The 19,497-nt window shown below is 40.0% G+C and overlaps 1 long non-coding RNA gene across 2 annotated transcripts in view; it reads right to left on the bottom strand.

Moving 5' to 3' along the window:
- Positions 1 to 1,563: 1,563 nt before the first annotated feature.
- LOC114043593 overlaps positions 1,564 to 19,497 on the bottom strand; it is a 31,825-nt gene continuing 13,891 nt past the window's right edge. Inside the window, exons 3-8 of one of the 2 annotated variants that reach the window (XR_003569131.1) lie at positions 10,154 to 10,252; positions 9,945 to 10,007; positions 7,561 to 7,695; positions 5,256 to 5,459; positions 4,448 to 4,571; positions 1,564 to 1,688 (exon numbers count right to left, since the gene is read on the bottom strand). This is a non-coding gene — a long non-coding RNA (uncharacterized LOC114043593). The remainder of the gene's footprint in view (positions 1,689 to 4,447; positions 4,572 to 5,255; positions 5,460 to 7,560; positions 7,696 to 9,944; positions 10,008 to 10,153; positions 10,253 to 19,497) is intronic. The other variant, XR_003569132.1, reaches the window with a different exon arrangement.

Below are 19,497 nucleotides of genomic sequence, written 5' to 3'. Positions count from 1 at the left end.
TTCCTGTTTTGTCATGTTAACCAACCTGACAGGTGTGATGTGGTACCTCAAAGTTGTTTTGATTTGCATTTTTCTAATCAATAGTGATTTAGAACATTTTTTCATATGACTATAGATAGCTTTAATTTCTTTATATGAAAACTGCCTGTTCATATCCTTTGACCATTTATCAATTGGGGAATGTCAACACAGAAGTATTATAGCAATAATACACCATAGAAAATTAAAGATAATCAGTGTGACTGTATTTCTTTCTCACTTACTACTATATTTTTCTGTCCTGGGGATTGAAGATATAACTAAAAGATGTAGAGAGGGGCCTGACTCCCAATGTTTCCTTTGCTTTGGTTTTATTTATTGTCAAAGGGGCTTCTTGCTGACAATACCTTTAAAAAGTAATTAATAAGAAAACTTGCATATGTGTTTTTTTTCCTCAATTTATAAACATTTTTTAAAAGGACTTCTTTACTTTTTACTTCCAGTGATTCTTGTCGGGAAAAGTTGATCAGTTTATTTTTAAATTCTGATTATTATTTTTCAGGGTCAAGAAAACTTTCCTTCCTTTGTGCTTTCATTCAACAAATCATTTTTGGAAATGACACACTATGGTTTTAGTAGTGTGTACCTTGATCCAGACCAAACAATGAACTCAGTTTTTAAATAATCAGTGTTCCTCCTTTTAGGCAAATAATTTAATTCCAATTTATTATTATTGTCAGGAGCAAGTGACTCTGAATCTTGGTTCACTATTATTTTTGCAAAGAAAATCCTTTCTGTGAGGTTTAAAACTCATTTTTTATAATTATCCTTCTTCAGTTAATATTTACATTATTCAAAGGAATATGTCAAGTAAATCCATAAATATTAGACTACCATAATTAAAATAACTCCATGATACCAGTAAGAAATAAATATCTCCTACTGTCTGCTAGTCGATGATACATTGAAAACGTAAGGGAAGACCATCACAAGTGTATAGTCACAATAAACAAAATCTCCCATCAAGGTATGTGGCAGCCATAACCTTTCATCCAAGAAATTGACTAAGAGTTAGATTCTGTTTCACATTTACCATATTGTGTTAGGATGTAATTTACCTTGTATATCAAGATTCTTTTTTTTTATTTAAAACTTTTACATGGTTAGGCTGTTTGATAGGAAAATTTTGGGGAATTGGAAAAAAATGCCATCGGTTGTCCAGGTTGGGGATCGTTGACCTCTAGGATCCCTTCCATCTCTGAGAGTGTGACTTTCGAGTTCTACAGCAGACAGCAGCTAGGTGATACAGTGGATAGAGTGCTAGGCCTGGAGTCAAGAAGATTCTTGTTCCTGAGTTCAAATCTGACCTCAGACACTTACAACTTTTGTGACCCTGGGCAGGTCACTTAACTTTGTTTGCCTCAGTTTCCTCATCTATAAAATGAGCTAGAGAAGGAAAAGGCAAACCACTCCAGTATCGGCCAAGAAAACCCCAAATGGGGTTGTGAAGAGTCAGACAAGACTGAACAAAAAGTTCTATGACCAAGAGAAAACTCCCAGCATGCACTTACCTGATAGGCTGATAAGAGTCGTTAATATGAATATCATGGAAATAACTTGGATAAGACTTTTTTCTGGTCAGCTTCCACCATCATTCCCATTAATTCGAATTTGTGCTCTGGAGCAGATTGTGAGTTACTCTTCAATTCCTTGAAACAAGTCCAATAAGTAATTATCACCCTAAACCACACACACACACACACACACACACACACACACACACACACACACAAATCAATCAACTGAACTTTTTATTTAAAAAATATTACTTGTAAAGAAATTGGGCCTTTTGTAAATTGTCAAGAAATGTCAAGTTTACACAGTCACTCTTGTGCCTTTGTGTGTTTTGAAAATGCCTCCTCCTTACCACCTGGGACCTAGCCTTTGGTCATAGAGTAACCAAGCTCTTAGCAAATTTATCACTTCTGATGTCATTAAATCTTTTGCTTATTGAACATATCCATATTGGTGTTTTACTTTATTTTTTGTTCAGAATTAGAATGACAAAACTGGAATTTTCTTTCTTGATTCTACTATTTTAGTTGCCTATTCCACATCTTCATCCATCATTTTTGTCTTCCTGTTGGGGAATTAACAGACTAGTTACTAATGCTATGCTCCTTATAGTTCAATATGTAAATACTATACTTCAATTCAACTCAAAAAATAATTGTTCTGATAGAATAGTGTATAAGACATTGTCCTTGCCAAGAAATGGGGGAAAAAATCCCTGCCCTCAAGATGTTTATAGTTTAATAATGCAGGAAAGGCAATAGGGTGTAGTGGAAAGAACATTGGATTTGAACTCAGAAGACCTCCTCCTCACTGAATGTGCCTGCAGTCCACATCTAAGACCATGTCCTCCTCAATTATTGTTATTATTAATATATTATTATTCCTACAGGAAGCACTTAGCCCAGGGATATATTAGCGAAGATTGGCTTGTGTGATACCAATGATCTGATTATCTCCCCTAGCCTTCACTGCTCCATTGCCCATTCCCTTTTTCTGGGAAGGCTGCTGGAAAATGAAGATTCTGTGTATGCCTAAGTGTAAGAAACATGCGAGCCTGGGAGCCCTAGGAAATTACCTCTGACTCTTCTGCTTGTTACCTCTCTGAGCCTCAGTGTCCTTATCTATAAAATGAGGGGGTTGGACTTTCTAAGGTTCCTTCCAACTCTAAATTTATGATCCTTTTGTCTCCTTTGGTGTGTCTCTCTTCCTGCCAGGATCTGTCTTTGGTGTTTATCAGAAGAGATGGTCTTGTCTTGATATGCTTGAGAAAGCAGGGTGCCTGGAGAGAGTGGGGGGGGAGGGGTAATGAAAGGGTTATCAGTGTCTCTTCCTCAGGGACAGGAGAGAAAATCTGAAGAACTGGGTCCAGCTTACCAGATTGCTTCCAGTCCTGACTAGGGAAAAGTGAGTACCCTCTCAAATGTGATACGGTATACTTTGTGAAAAGCCACCATGCCAGTGCATATCCTTATTCTTAACTAGCTCAGGAGCTGCACAGATGGTGGAAGAGTCTTTGCCCGAAAATGAAGATGGAATCTCATTCTCTGCCCCCCTCCTCCTCTCTGCTTTGTTGCAGAATGGGAAATTTGGAAACTTAAAATGCCTTGCCCAATTTAAAAGTAAAATAAAGGCAACAGAAATGTCTCTGGAGTGGCACTAAAAGTTATTATTAAATTATTATACCTCATTCTCTCAGTCATTATGAGAGATTTGTTACTTGGGAAGAGGAAAAAAAACCCTTTTTATACCATCCATTTTAGACAGTTTGGGTAAAGGTTCTGCTCAATTCCTTCTACCTGAGAAGAATTCCAGCTGATGAACAGCAGTACTGATGTAACTATGCTGTGAGTGTCTTTGTTTAGAAACAGATCTCATAACTCATGTTCAACTTCATGCCTCTCCACCTCCTCCCCACCCCCCACTCCCAGCATGCCAGGAAAAATTATAATGCTAATGGAATTCTATTTCATTTCAGATCTGCCAGATTTCCAAAGGATAAAAGCAATACAGCACCAGAGCACCCTGTTATTCTTTCCTATGTGGAAATATAAAGAGTGAGTGTGGTGTAGCTGAAGATGCACTGGATTTGGGCTCAGAAGGGAATTGATCAGTTAGCATTTATTAAGTACCTACTGTGCCCCTCCTGGATCACTGCTTAGTCCTGGCAGAAGGTTAGGAGCTCAATGAAACTATGAGCTCTTCAAGGGCAGGGTTGCGCAAAACAGACAGGTCATAGTAGAGAGTTCTGAGAAAAGATCATCCACTAGAGAAGGAAATAGCAAATAGCTCCAATAACTTTGCCAAGAAAACCCCACGGACAGTATGAAAATGCTAACGGATGGCTATGATCTTGGAATGGCATGCTGTGGTCAACAGGGTCATAGAGTCAGACACAACTTAACAACAGCAGTATGGGTCGAGCGTGGTGCTAGGCTCTAAGGATACAGACACAAAAGTGAAACACAGTCCTTGTCCTAGGGAAGCCTGAAATCTGGGGAGGAGGAGGAAAGAAACAAGCATTTATTAAGCACCTACTGGGCACCAGAAACTGTGCTAAGTACTTCACAAACATTTACAATTTGTGTATATATGTAGGAATATGCATGTAAAAGTGTGCCTCCTTTTAGACTTTAGCAAATTTGTGGGTCATAATGGGCAAGGAAATGTAAGAAAGACTTCAGATTGGTGATTGAATCATTCCATTCCCTAAAGGATATCATCAGCAACTTGGAGAAGCTCACCTGAAAAGGAAATAAAAGAAGAAACAATGAACTTGTGCCCCTGGGCAAAGAGTATCTTTTTCTTAGACATTCATTTGCATAGACCCACAGGAGCACATTAGAATTTTTAAAAAATAATAATAAAATACAATAAAAACAAAGAAAAAACCCACCTTAGGAATCCAGAATCTCAGTTTTAGGAGATTATTGCTTGATTTTGACCTTGCAGAAATGTAGATTTGGGAAACGCCCGGTCTTCACTAGGAAGTGGGGAGTCTTTCACTGAAGGGGCCCAGCCTAGGACCAGGAAGAGTAGTCACAGTCCATTACCATCCTCCCACCCCCTCAGGTTCACAACCTAGAGGTCATCCTTGATTCCCACCCCTCCCCATATCCTGCTGATTTTACCTTCCTAATATCTCATACATGAGATGTCTCCTCTGGCAATGACCACCACCCAGGTGCAGGCCCCCGCCTCAGGCCACTCGGGTCCAGCCTTCTCTAAGCTGTAAATTGATCTTCCTAAAGCTCAAGTCAGAGCATGTCATTCCCATAGTTATTAGTTTATTACTCCAGTGGCTGCCTATCACCTCCAAGATCAACTATAAAATCCTCTGTTTGGCATCCAGAGCACTTAATAACTTGTTCCTCTCCTACCTTTCCAGTCTTCTACCTTATTCTCCCCCGACATATTCTCTGATTCAGTGACGTTGGCCTCCTTGCTCTTCCTCAAACATTCTCCATCCCCCCTCAACGCTACCGTCTTCCTTCCGCTGATTATCTCCAATTTATCCTGTATATTCTTTCGATAACATTGTTATTTGAATATTGTGTTCCACCCCCCCAATTAGATTGTGGAAATCCTTGAGGTCATGGACTGTCTTTTGTCTTGCTTTGTATCTCCAGCACTTAGCACAGTCCCTGGCACATAGTAGGAACTTGATAAGTGCTGCTGCCTTGAGTATACCTCTGTTCTCTCACCTCTGGCCAGGGCAGTGACAAATCCCAAAGATGAGGCCCTGAGGGAACAGAACCACAGAGGCTTCTGCCAATCTTAGGCTAAAGGGCTTTGTTCCTTCCAAAAGGCACGACTGGCTGAGTGTTCAGGCTGAGCTTGATGCTGGAGGAGGTGCAGAGTATAGCTGCTCTGCAGTGCACTTTGTGAATCTTCTGCAAGGATAGGCCCTGCCATCCAGGAGGAAAAAAAAGAGAGGCCGGGCAATTCAAAAGCTGTGAGTTGCATTGGCCACAGATGTTCCCTTCATGTGTGCCTCAATACCATTGTATATTAACTTTATGCCCATTTTTTCCTCCTAGGGCCTCTATATTTGTGAGAAAGGGGATTCCAGGTTTGGGAGAGAATGTTTTGTTTGAATCAGTTTTTTGTTATGCTCATAGGATCAGGAAGACTTCATGTGACTGGTGCTTGAGGAAACTAGGGAGATGAATGGGCTAGAGGTGAGGAGTGAGTCGTTGCTGAGCATGTGCTAAGAAGGCACAGAGAAGGTAGAGGGAATGGCGCATATAAAGAGTAATAAGAAGGTCCATTTAACTGCATCCTAGTGACCATGATGTCTAATAAGGCTGAAAAGGTAGGTTGAAGATCAGATAGTGAATGCTTTATAGAACAGAGGACTTTATATTTGCTCTTAGAGATAATAGGTAGCACCTGCCATTTACTGAGTAGGGGAGTGGCATAGTTAGACTCAGGCCTTAGGAAAATCACTAGCAGCTGCATGGAGGATGGATTTTATTCCAACCTCAGCTGTACAGCTTGTTACTGTCTCCAGTATTAGACTGTGAGCTCCTTGAGAGCAGGCACTGTGGCTTTGCCTTTCTTTGTATGCCCAGAGGTTAACACAGTTCCCGATATACAGTAAGTGCTTCATAAATGTTACGTGAGCGTGAGCAAGCCTTAGCTTCTCTTGGTTTCATTTTCCTTCTCTGTGTCACATTGCCTCTGGCAAGAGGTTGCAGAATTACTATGAAGGTAGTATTTATAAATTTGTGCCATAGAAGTGAGCCTAAGAGTAACTAGATTTTATATCTGCAATATAAAGGAAATGAGCTAAATAATCTCTCAGATTTTTTTCTAGCTCTGAGGTCCCAAGCATAGCCAAATCCTTTGCTGTGTTTCTGATCTCACTGAGGTACACTTATGATACCAGCAATAGCTGATGTGCCCTTCCTTGGGAAACTCAATGACAAGTCATTATTTTTTGTGCCCCCTTAAAGGACTCCACTTATAACATTACTGATAAGGTAGAATATTTTAGGGGAAAGAGGTGCTGCAATGAGAAGGGCATTGTGGCCTCAGAGAAGATATGAGGAAATGCACCTCCTGTCTTTTGTTAGAGAGGTGAAGGACTATGAGCATGGACTATAGCATATACTTGCAGATGACGTCAAAAGTGTTGATTTTGCTTAGCTGTTTTCTTTTTTTTAATAGAGAAGATTGTGTGAGCAAAGTGGGGTTTGTGTGGCAATGGGAGTAGGGGTGATCAGTAGACATCCAGAAATGACTGTGATGTAAAAACAAGAGGTCTTAATAATACTTTTGAAAGGAAGGAAGGAAAGGACGGAGGGAGGGGAGAGACAGTATAACAAAAAAAGACATAAAGAGGGTCCAAGTAAGATAATAGGAAAGAGAGAGATCAGAGAAGAATAAATGAAGGAGGGAGGGGAGAGAGAGAGAGAGAGCACATTGGTTTGCAAGTCAAGGGACCTGGGTTCTAGGCCCAACTCTCATTATGTACCTTTGTGACCTTGGGCAGATTGTCCAACCACTATGCCCTTCTCTTTCCTCCTTTGTAAAATGAGAGCTGGACAAGGTGTTATTCCCTTTAAGCTCTAAAATTCTAAGGATTTTTTTTCTTTTTGTCTACTAGTTCTACTTTATCTCATAACATGGCACTCTGAAATCAATATTTAGAGGCATCATCCCAAATTCTCACATAATCCCTCTGAGGTACTTGGTGGGGCATCTTTAGTGGGAGGGAGAAGAGAGAATCAAAGTCCTTTCTAGACATTATCTCATCAAATCATCACCCCCTTCCCACCACCTTCCCCTTTAGAGTCGGGTCCCCCTGATTCCCCATTCAGTGTTCTATCAACCAGCCTATGTGAATAATAAATACTGTGATTTATTATGAGTCATTTAGGAAGAGTTGTAAATGGACACAGTGGTGTAGAGTCCATCTGCTGATCCCAAAGCCCCCACATTAATGAGTATACAGTACACATAATTACTGTATCATATAACCCAGCCTTGCTGATACTCACTTACCAGGACATCCAATGATTTATGGAAAGCAGGTGGGTGTTTCCTGATGCTCCACTCTGTTCCAAGGGGACAGACAGAATCCTTTTCTATTGTCCTTCACCCAATATGATGTTAGCTTGAGGCTACTGTCTCATATTCCTGCAGGTGGACAAGCAGAACAGTTGAATTGGGCACTAGCTTGACCTGTGTGTGTGTGTGTGTGTGTGTGTGTGCAGTCATTTTTTTTTTAAATTCTGTAAAAGTCAAGTATAGTTCAGACTGATAGGCACAACGGGTGTGCCTCAACATATAATACCTTCCTTTTGTGCCCGTCTGTGTGTCTTCTTCAACCTTCTCCAATTTTAAAACTGAAATAATTTAATTTAGCTCAATTATTGAACACTTAATAAGTTCCTAATGTATGAAGAGCATTCTTCCGGGCACTTGAAATACTGTTTAAATGAGCCAGGATAGGGGTAGCTAGGTAGAGCAGTGGATAGAGCACTGGCCCTAGAGTCAGGAGGACCTGAGTTCAAATCTGGCCTCAGACACATGATACTCACTAGTTGTGTGACCCTGGGCAAGTCACTTAACCCCAATTGCCTCACCAAAAAAAAAAAAATTTGTATATATATATATATATATATATGTATGTATGTATGTATGTATGTATGTATGTATATAAATGAGCCAGGATACTTGACCTCATACAGCTTAAAATCTAAAAGTGAAGAATACATAAGCACAGATAACTATAATACACAATATTATAGGACATACCCATTAGGGAAATAAAACAAAGTGCCATGTGAGGTTCAATTTAAAACTCCTCCATATCCTTCCAGGGACCACAGATCAAGACGGTAGTTCTAAAGATCTAATATTGGACCATCTAATATTGCATAGTGTGCTCTAGTGAACAGAGTAAGGAAAGACCTGGGTTTGAGTCCCTCCTCTGACATTATGTGACAATGTCAAGTCTCTTTACCTCCTAAGTCTCAATGTTCTTATCTATAAAGTGGTTAAATACACTGGGAGTAGAGTTATGATCCTCCCAGGCAGCAGTGTGTTGATAAACGTTTAACAATTGACCAGGGCATGGGGACGGAGGAGAGATAGACACACTTTTAAGTTTAATTGATGTTATCAATATTTTCATGCCCTGATTTGTGGCATTGGTCAATTTCTGAGGTGTAAAAATAGTTATACTTTAACAATCAGCACTCTGAGAACCCCTGCTCCCAGAGTTGTAAGACTCAAAGGATATCATGTATCTATAGCATTTTGTAAAACTGAACATACTGCATAACATTTTGGATATATGTAGGCATATTTTAATGCACTATTAAGAAGAATTTCTAAATGATTAGAAGTGTTTAAAATGCAATGGATTTCCTTGGGAATTGGTGAATTCCTAGTCAGTGGAGGTGTTCATGTAGAAACTAGATAAGTGCCTGTATATGTTGGGTAGAGGATCCCTGCTCAAGTACAAATAGACCAGGGATGACTTTTGTGTTCCTTTCTAGTCCTGGGTCTATGATTCTCTACTATCTTGGTTGTATTTTAAAAGTACTTAATTCAATCTTTTCCTTATGATAATAATTTAGACATTATTTTATTCATTTGTTTTTCAGTCATGTCCAACTTTTCATGACCCTCTTTGGTGTTTTCTTGGGAAAGATACAGGAGTGTTTTGTCACTTCCTTCTCAAAGCTCTTTTTTTTTTTTTTTTACAGATGAGAAAACTGAGGCAAGCAGAATTAAGTGACTTGCCCAGGGTTACACTGCTAGTAAGTGTCTGAGGCCAAATTTGGACTCAGGAAGAGGAGTCTTCATGACATGGCATGGCATTCTCTCCACTGAAACACCTAGCTGCCCACCTAGCTGGCATTACAGGGGGTATCAATCATTTCTTATAATTAAGAAGATCATAAGATTGTACATTTAGAGCTCCAAGGGAAATTAGAGACCATCTAGTTCAAAGCCTCATTTTACAAATGAGGAACATGAGGACCAGAAAGGTTAAGTAATTTTCCTAAGGTCACATAGATATTCAATGAAGGAGTCAGGAACCATCCCAGGTCCTCTGATTCCAAAACCAGTGCTCTTCCCATTGCCCAACACTGTTCCTCCTGTGAAAGACACATTTGATCAGTTTTGTGATTATCTCCCTGAAAAGGATTTTGGCACATGACCTTGGTTTGGTGGTTCCTGATGTCATATGACATCAATCCCCATTGGCGGACCTGGGGATGTTAGCCTGGCTCTAATGTCCTTGTGGCATTCATTTTCCAAACTTCATGTATTTCTTTTTCATTTTCATTTAAAGCATTGAGCCTCTGGTCACAAAAGCATCTTTAATGTCTGAAACACAAACCAGCACAGTTGAAAAACAAAGAGCATGCTACCATTTGGGTCACTATGTCAGGACAATCAGGACTAGGAAGCTTCTGTTCTCATCATTGAAATGCCTGAAAGAGAAGCAGAAAGTATATTTTATCTGATGTATTAAACTTGGGCTTGATGCTTGTAATGGTACTGTCAAATTATTATTATTATTGTTTTTCTTTTACAAATCAGTTTAACTTTAAAACAAGCTAGAAAATATTGGTTTTACCTTAAATGAGACCTGAATTGTCTCAGGTCAGGTCTGCCACATGAGGCAGGGCCTCCTGCTGAAAAGTGCTGTGCTGCGTCATTAGGTTGGCAGCTCCTACTGAGAGAAACAACAGAGCCCGATTCACTCAGGTAAAGTGACTGAAACGGTGGGAGGGATAAATCTCCCAGACAGAGCTGAACACCTTTTCTTAATAGATACTCTTAGTCAATATTTATCTAGCTATCAAAGGAATTATACGTAATCATTTATCTCTTTTTCTCTTTCAGTGGAGTTCACCAAATCACTGTGGTACCTCTCCCCACAGAGCTGCTTAGCTCAGACAGGAGTTAGAGGGAAGATCTATCTTCCTCATTCTAGTTCTTAGGGAGTGGAGAGAAATTCCAAAGATAGGGACATGATCAAGCTTGTTCAGATCTAGGGTGTTCAGTTGGAAGTCCTGTGAAGAAGGAAGCTTTTAGCCCCTCTTGGGTGTTAATTTACAGCACTTTAAACCTCATTAAGCATTATTTATAACCATCAGCACTGGGATTTTCTGTTCACTGTAGTATGGTTGCAGCTGGCACCACCAGTCTCTCTCTCCCTCTCCCTCCTCCTCCCCTTCTCCTTCTCCCTCTCTCTCTCTCTCCCCCCCACTCTTTCTCCTTCCTTCCCTCCCTCCTCTTTCTATCCTCTTTCTCTCCCTCCCTCTTCCTCTTCCTCCTCTCTCTCTTCTTCCTCCCTCCATCTTCTCTCCCTCTTAATCCCTTCCTCACACTCGATGCAGTCTGTCTGTCTGACTCTCTCTGTATGTCTTTCTCTCTTCCACTCTTTCTCTTTCCTTCCCTCCCTCCTCTCTCTTTTTCCTTCTTTCTCTCCCTCCCTTTTTCTCTGCCTCCCCCTCTCTCTCCTTCTTCCTCCCTCTATGTTTCTCCCTCTCTTAATCCCCTCCTTTCACCCCATCTTTTCTGTATCTGTCTGTCTGTCTGTCTGTTTCCCCATTCTGTGTTTTATTTTTACTTTTTGTTCTTTGGACACCTTAGAAGAAGATGCTTTCAAGCACATTAGCCGTTATGAAAGTGTGAACTAAAACCTCCTGTGATAACAATTCAGGCGCCATGAGGGGTACCAATCATTTATTATAATTAAGGCTATCATAGGATCATAAATTAGAGCTACGAGAGGATTTAGAGGTCATCTAGTCCAATACCTTTCCTTTGGACAGGGATTGGACTTATTCTGACCCATATTTTAATTCAGCCTCAGACACCAGCTGTGTGTCCTTGCACAAGTCACTTCACCTCTCTTTGCCTCAGTTTCCTCATCTATAAAATGTGGATAATAATAGCACCTACTTCCCAGGGTTGTTGTGAGGATCAAATGATCCTAATTGTAAAGTTCTTAGTACAATGCTTGGCACATCATAAACACTATATAAATGTGAGCTTAAAAAAAGAACTTCCAAATGAACGGAACTATCCTAAATGCAATGATTTGCCTAAAGAAACTGCCAAAGAGGCACTACGTTGGTCAAGGTTTTCTGAGTTTATAATCAATGAACAGTTGACGTAGGTCTTGTCGGTGTTAGAAACTGAGGAGTCTATTTGAGCAAACAAGCCAAAGCAAGCTCAAAAGCCTCAGGTAGCTTGAGGTATATTTTGAAGAATCCTGGAATCCTGGAAATAGAAAATACCTGAATCATCTTCTAGTCTAGGGGTGGGGAACCTGCAGCCTCGAGGCCACACTACCTCAAGGCCACAGGTTCCCTGCCCCTGATATAGTCCAACCCTTACTATAAGAGTGAAACTTTTATGCGGCATCCCTAACATATGGCTTAAAGGTTTCTACCGATAGAGAACTGGTTACTTCAGGGAGTATTCCATCCCCTTCTCTCTACACTCTAGCTATTTGCAAGTTTTCCCTTATGTTGAGTCAAAATCTATATTCCTATAATTTTCATGCATTAGTCCCCATTCTGCCCTCTGGAGCTATAGAGAAATTGCCTAATTCTTATGTAATATTTGCAGATGGCAACCAACCTTGCTTCCCTCCGAGTCTTCTATTCTCCTGGCTAAAGCAATGCTTGACAATTCAAAATAATGTCAACAACCTGCATTTTACAGTGTTTTTATTCAAAGTATAAAGCCTTCTCATAGCTATTATGTTTCCATAATCAAGAAAGTTGATCTGTAAGGGGAAAAAAGGCAGAAATTGTTTCTAATGACTCTAAAGGGTACTAACTCTCCCTCTCTGAGGTTGCCCTTGTGCAGTAGATAAAATCAGGGACAGCCAAGGTCTTTGAATTGAAATAGAGCTATGTTACCTAAACTAGAACTGTGCATATAAAACAGAAAGCCAAAGAGCTCAGTAAGACCCCTTCGTTGTAGAACAATGCAATTCTGGGAGGTGAATATGCCTGTGACATCTGTCCCAGATGTTCATATGGGTGATGTGGGTTCCTCTGGAACCCTGCGCCTCAGGCTAAACTGTGAATTAACTGAGATCTTGGACACAGAAAACACTAAAGATGTTTGGGGAAATGATGACTTACAAGATAAATGAAAAGTACTTCCTTATCTACACCTTCTGAGCTTTTTGCTGTTCTCTCCAGGAATTCTTGGGTCAGAGGTCACGAAACCTTGGCATATTATAGTTGAGTTTCTACAACAACTCCATGAGGTAGATAAGGCAGGCATTGTTGGTTACCCTCATTTTGTAGATGGGGAAACTGAAGTAAAAGGCTAATTAATGGTGATAGGACTTAGGACTGCTAAAGTCTCTGGACTCCTAAAGATAGTAGTATGGGTAAGCAAAATTGAAATGAATAACAACCAAGTCATGGTGTGGCATTGCAGACCTGATACATTCCGCGTTCCACCTTTTCTTCCACCAGCGCTGAACTTCATAGCTCTCTTTATTGGAATTATCTTGATTCTAATCCCTCTCTGGCCTGGGATGATAATCACCTAGCTTGCGGAAGGCAAGATATGTTTCTACCTTTTTTGCCCTGCTCTCTATAATCAAAGCACAACCCATCTTTTGTTTTTATTATGTGTTTTCTCATCATTAGTAGGGATTTTATTGCTCCTAATGATGAAAAAACATGGAGGGGTTTAAAATATATAAAAAAGTAAAAATTATAGAAGTCTTGAAAGCCAACAACTCTGGTCTTCCATTACAATATAGAAAGAGCCAGTTCTAATTCTTCCTTAGTCGCCTCCTCTTTCTCTAGCTAAACTCCTTCTTCCAGATCCCGTCTTTGATATATCTAGCCCTAGTCTTGCCCAAGTTGAATGCAAGACCCTTCATTCATTCCTCATTCCTCATCAATATTTATTAAACATCAACTTTACGCAAGGCATGGCTCTAGATACAGGGCATACAAAAATAGATAGAACTTACTGTCAAAGAGCTTATAAACTGATGTTTGTTGTTTGTCCTACGTTTTTGAAGAGGACCAGTGACATCACAGGGTGATGTCTTGACTTGCATGTGAACTGGATTTAAGTGAGGCAACATTGCCCAAGGTTGTCAACCTCAATCACTCTTCCAGAGTCATACAAGTCTAGTGGCAGGGCAAAAGTTAGGACAACTGTCAATGGCCTGGGATGCAGTGGATGACCTTGGTGTCTTTGATGTCTGATCAAGATCTAAGTGCTCCATATTGCCTGCTTTAGCCACCTTCAAGAAAAGTCCTATGAGAAATTTGAAGAGAAAAAGGCTATCTTTACCTAGGTTTGGGCAATCAAAGAAGGTTTCATGAATGAGGAGGTGGAACCTTGAAAAAAGGGAAGGACTTCGAAAGATAGTGGTTAGGGAGGTAAATGGTGTATATTTTAGGCTCTTAAGATGGACTTTAGGGCAGCTAGGTGGTACAGTAGACACAGCTCCAGGTCTGGAGTTAGGAAGACTCATTTTCTTGAATTCAAAGCTGATCTCAGACACTTACTAGCCATGGGACCCTGGGAAAGTCACTTAACCCTATTTGCCTCAGTTTCCTCATCTGTAAAATGAGATGGAGAAGAAAATGGCAAATCACTCCAGTATCTTTGCCAAGAAAATCCCAAATGGGGTCACAAGAGTTGGACATGACTAAAAAATGGCTAAACAAAAGATAGACCTTGACATCACCGATTGATTCAGGTTTCCTGGAGATTCCAGGAAGGAGATAGCTACTGGGGAAATCACTGTTGTTATATACTCATCTTTTAAAAAGGATCCAAAAAAAACTTAACGAACTCAAATGATAGGCTTAATCTATCAAGATAAAGTTGAACAGGCATAAATGCAAAGTCCTACACTTGGTTTTACAAAGATTTTTATGAAAGGAGGTATGGTCAGACCTTCCTTTGAAAAAGATCTGGGGCTTTTAGCAAGCTCACTATGAGTCAGTAGGGTAGTCACCAAAACACTTAATGGGCCCTTAGAGTGCAGGAAGAAAGGCATAGTATCCAGAATGAGGGAGTTGATAATTCTGGTGCACCCTGCTCTGATCAGACCACACCTAGAGTATTGTATCCAATTTCTGGGCATCCCATTTTGAGAAGCGCATCGATAAGCTTGAGGTAAATGGTATACAATAACTAGTGTGAGGTGATTCAAAACCAAAGGTCTACTGAAAGAACCAAGAGTGCTGATAGCTTAAATAAGAGAACATTTAAGGAAGATAATCCAATCATTGTCTTCATGAAGGGCTGTCTAGTGAAAGAAGGATTTGCATAGTGATGCCTTGCCATAGGTGGTTGAACTAGAATCCTAGGTGGAGATCATAAGGAGGAAGGTTTCACTTAAAATAAAGAAATTCCTTACAAAGTTGTCCAAAAGTAAAATGGGATGTCCCAAGAGGTTGTGTCCCTATCATTAGAGTTCTACAGGGGGAGGCTGGATGACCATCTATGGGGGATATTACTGATCACCTGTAGAGTCCCTTCCAGCTCTGAAATTCTGTTGTTCTTTTCACCTTGACCTCTATATATGGAGAATCCTAAATAGAAGAAGCTCTTCATTGCTTATTCCATTGTGTATCAGGGAGAGCAAGTTGGGGTCAGTCAGTGCCTTTTCTACTGAATTTTTTGCCTTGTTTCTGTAGGGAATATTTTCTCCCACTTTTTTATTACATCAACCTCCAGACACTTTTTTTTTAGTTTTTATATCTCCAAGAGGCCAGCTAAGCCATGCCCAGAATGAGGAAGAAACCTTGGCAAAGAATGGTATCACAGAAACCCTACCCCAGCTTCAAAACAAAGCTAGTGTAAAGTCCACTAAGTTTACCCATAAAAGATAATGCAGGTGTGCATGAGGCCCCTTCAGGGTCTGAGCCAGAATAGAAATACCATACATTCCTGGAAGGAGAAAGGAAATTAAATGTGATAGGACAGTGTTTAATGATGGAATTGTTTATCCCTGAGAACAGATTACTATTATTGTTGAATATCACCAATTTATTGTTTTGTTTTAAATTGGCAGCTATTTGAGGATGCTAATTTTGTACCCCATTGTCTAATAATGATAAATGTTAAAAACAATAACTGGGGGGGGTGGAGGCAAGATGGCAGAATGAAAGCAGTGACTTGCTTGAGCTCTCCCCCAAACCCCTCTAAAAATAATAATTGACATTTATATAGCATTTTACCTACAGTATCTCATTTAATCCTCACAATAACTTGTGACACAAGTTCAATAGCTTCTATTGTCCCTATTTATAGATGAAGAAAGTGAAAGAAGCTAAAGCACCTTGTCCAGGATCGACACAGCTAGTAAATGTCTGAGGCTGGATTCAAATCCAGGCCTCTCCAACTCGGAGTCCAGAATTCGACTTGCTACGCCATGCTGTCTGCTTCTGAGAATGATTAGCCAAAGGACAGAAAGACTATGAACCATTGATTCTTTCAGGCAATGTAGCACAGTGTCAGAGTACTGCACCTGATATCAAGAGAGACCTGAGTTAAAATGCTAGCTCCACAATTTACTTTAGTTTACTCATCTGAAGATAGTGATGGGGGCATCTAGGTGGCACAGTGGGTAGAGTACCTGGCCTGGAGTCAGAAAGACTCCTCTCCCCAATTTCAAATCCAGCCTCAGACACTCACTAGTTGTGTGACCCTGGGCAAGTCACTTAATCCTGTTTGCCTCAGTTTCCTCATCTGTAAAATGAGCTGGAGAAGGAATAGCAAACCACTCTAATACCTTTGCCAAGAAAAGCCCAAATTGGGTCATGGGGACATGGCTGAAAAGACTGAACAACAACAAAAATAATGATGATAGCACTATCTGTAATATCTACCTTACAGATTTGTCGTGAGAATCGAGCAAGATAATATATGTAAAATGCTACTGTGGGGTCTACCTTGCTACTCATATTAGCCTAATTCAATAAAGTGCTAACCAAATGTGAGTTCTTATTTTTGTTGTTCTGGTTGTTGTTGCTGTAATTCATGCTGCTGTGGAATTTTTTAATCAGTGTTCCTGTGTTCAAATACTACCTTGGATACCATATGACTGAGCAAGTCACTTGACCTCCCCTGACCTCAGTTTCATCATTTCTAAGGGAGGAAATTTGACTTAGATTGCCTCTGAGGTCTCTTTTAGCTCTGGATCCATGATTCCTTTATTTTATTTTTTTACATAGCATTTTATTTTTAAATAATATTTTATTTTTCCCCAACTACATGTAAAAGTAATTTAACATTTTTTTAAATTTTGAGTTATGATTCCTTTCTAATGACAAGAAGTCATTATAATTCTGTCTCCTCTGAGAGAGGTAATATTCTGGACATAAAAACAGAACATTTAAAACTGAGGTCCATGTCACAATGTAAACAAATTGATCAATTCTAAGGTCTTATGTGCACTTGTTAAATGTTGGCCTTACCTTCTCCTTCGTTCCCTCAAACAGCAAAGATGTGGCTATTCATTCATTCATTCATTCATTAATTCATTCATTAGATAAATATTTACTAAATGAATTTTATGTGCCATCTTCTGGGCATATAAAAATGAAATATCGTACCCTCCTTCAAAGAGATTACTATCTATTAGTAAAGTTAAAACATGTACACGATTAGTATGATACGAAGTAGAATGTAAAAGGTAAAAAAGAGAGAAATGTACAAAATTCTGTAGAAAAATTTGAAAAGAGACAGATTATTTTAGCAGGGGCTGACCAGGTAAAGGTTCATTGAGAAAGTAGCATCTAAAGTTGACCTTGAAGGAAGATGAAAATTTCAACAGGCATAGGTGAGGATAGATATAATGACGTATGGAAAAGCAGGATGAGGTCAAACATTAGTAATTGACATTTACATGGTGTTTTGATATTTGCAAAGTGCTTTGCATGGACTATTTCATTGGAGTCTTACAACACTCACATAAGATAAGGATAGTTAGTGTAATCCCTGTTTTACAGATAAGGAACCTGAGGCTTAGAGAGGTGAAGTAGCTCTAGTCACCTAACTATTAGGTGCTGGAGGTGGGATTTGCCCATAATGCCCTGACTCAAAGTTCATCATTCACTACTATGCCATACCACCTCTTCCATCAAAGAAGAGTTATTGCGCTAATTTGGCGGAAATGTAGAATACCTGAAGGTTAACATAACAGACTAAGTAAAGAGACATACTCGGGGCCATCCAAATCATGCCATTCTTCTGATGATGACTAGTGAAGGCCTGAGAATTTAGAATTCTTTATCCTTAAACCCTTCATCTTCATCCCCTCCCATATTCTCCCCTCGCAGATTGCCTCCACAATTATCCTCCTTCTTAATTTTCCCTATATACATTTCTTCACTATTGCCTACAAATACACTCAAGTCTCCCCAACCTTAAAAATACTCACTTGAAGCTACCATCGCCACTAGCGATCATCCCATATCTCTCCCCCTTGTTTTGACACAATTCCTAAAGGAAGCTTTCTGCTCTCATTGATTCCATTTTCTCACCTCTTATTCTCTTCTAAACCCTCTGCAATTTGGCTTTGAACCTCATCATTCACCACAACCTACTATTTGCAAAATTACAGGTGATCGCCTTAAATGCCAAATCTAGCAACCTTTTCTCAGACCACATCCTTCTTGACCTCTCTGCATCATTTGACTTTGTGATTACCTTTTTCTCCTGGAAACTCTCTTCTCTACTTTTTCATTACACTCTTCTCTTCTGGTTCTCCTCCTATCTGTCTGGCCATTTCTCAGTATCCTTTGCTAATTCTTCATCCATACCATATTTGTTAATCATGGATATTCCCCAAGGCCTAAATATTCTCTTTTCCCAGCTACCATCTTGCTTGGTAATCTCATTAGCTTCCATGGGTTTAATTATTATTTATTATTTCGATAGAGAAGGCTCCCAGATCTGCATATTCAACTCTGATCTCTTTCCTGAGCTATAATTCTACATCATCTACTGCCTTTTGAACATCTGAAACTAATGTCCCATATGTATCACAAACTTAGCATGTCCAAAACAGGATTCATTGTCTTTTCTCTGAAACTCTCCACTTTCCCAAACTTTCAGTTGCTGTTCAGTTAGTCAATAAACATTAACTAAGTGCCTCCTCTTGAAGAGGCACTGTGCTAAGCACTGGGGATACAAAAAGAGGTGAAAGACAATCCCTGTCCTCAAACAGCTTGTAATCTAACTGGGGAGATAACAAACAAATAAATATGTGCAAACAGGTTACACAGGAGATAAATAGGAAATAACTAAAGGAGGGAAGGCACTAGAATGTAGACGGATTGGGAAAGGCTTCCTGTAGAAGATGGAATTTTACCTGGGAATTAAAGGAAGCCAGGGAAGCCAGTAAGCTGAAATGAGGAGGGAGAATGTTCCAGGCAAGAGAAGGAGTGTCTTATTCTTGAACAGCAATAAGGTCGGTGTTACTGGATCAAAGTACGTGACAAGGAGTAAGGTGGAAGAAGACTAGAAAGGTAGAAGGGGCTAGGTTATAAAGAGCTTTGAATGTCAAACACAGGATTGTGTATTTGAACTTGGAGATGAGAGGGAACCACTAGAATTTCTTGAGGGTGGGGGTGTGTGATATAACTGGACCTGTGCTTTAGGAAAATTACTTTGGTGGTTGAATGGAGGAGTGGGAGGGAGACTGGAAAAAGGCCAACTCACCAGCAGGCTGTTGGAATAGTTTCAAATATGAGGCGATGCAGGCCGGCAACAGGATGATGGCAGGATCAGAAGAGAGATGAGGGGGCATTTGAAAGATGTTGCAAAGGTGAATTCAACAGGTCATGGTAACAGCTTGGATTTGGGGATGAAAGGTTGAACTGGCCGCACGCCGGTACCCTCTCCTCCTATAAGGAGCACGCTACCAGAGCCATACTCACTTCCAAGTCTTCAGTCCTCAACCGGATA

This window comes from Vombatus ursinus, unplaced genomic scaffold (genome assembly GCF_900497805.2).
Source record: "Vombatus ursinus unplaced genomic scaffold, bare-nosed wombat genome assembly UNPS02014770.1, whole genome shotgun sequence".
Taxonomy (NCBI): Eukaryota; Metazoa; Chordata; class Mammalia; order Diprotodontia; family Vombatidae; genus Vombatus; species Vombatus ursinus.
The sequence above is the reverse complement of the archived record's forward strand: the minus strand, read 5'-3'. Positions and strand labels throughout refer to the sequence as shown.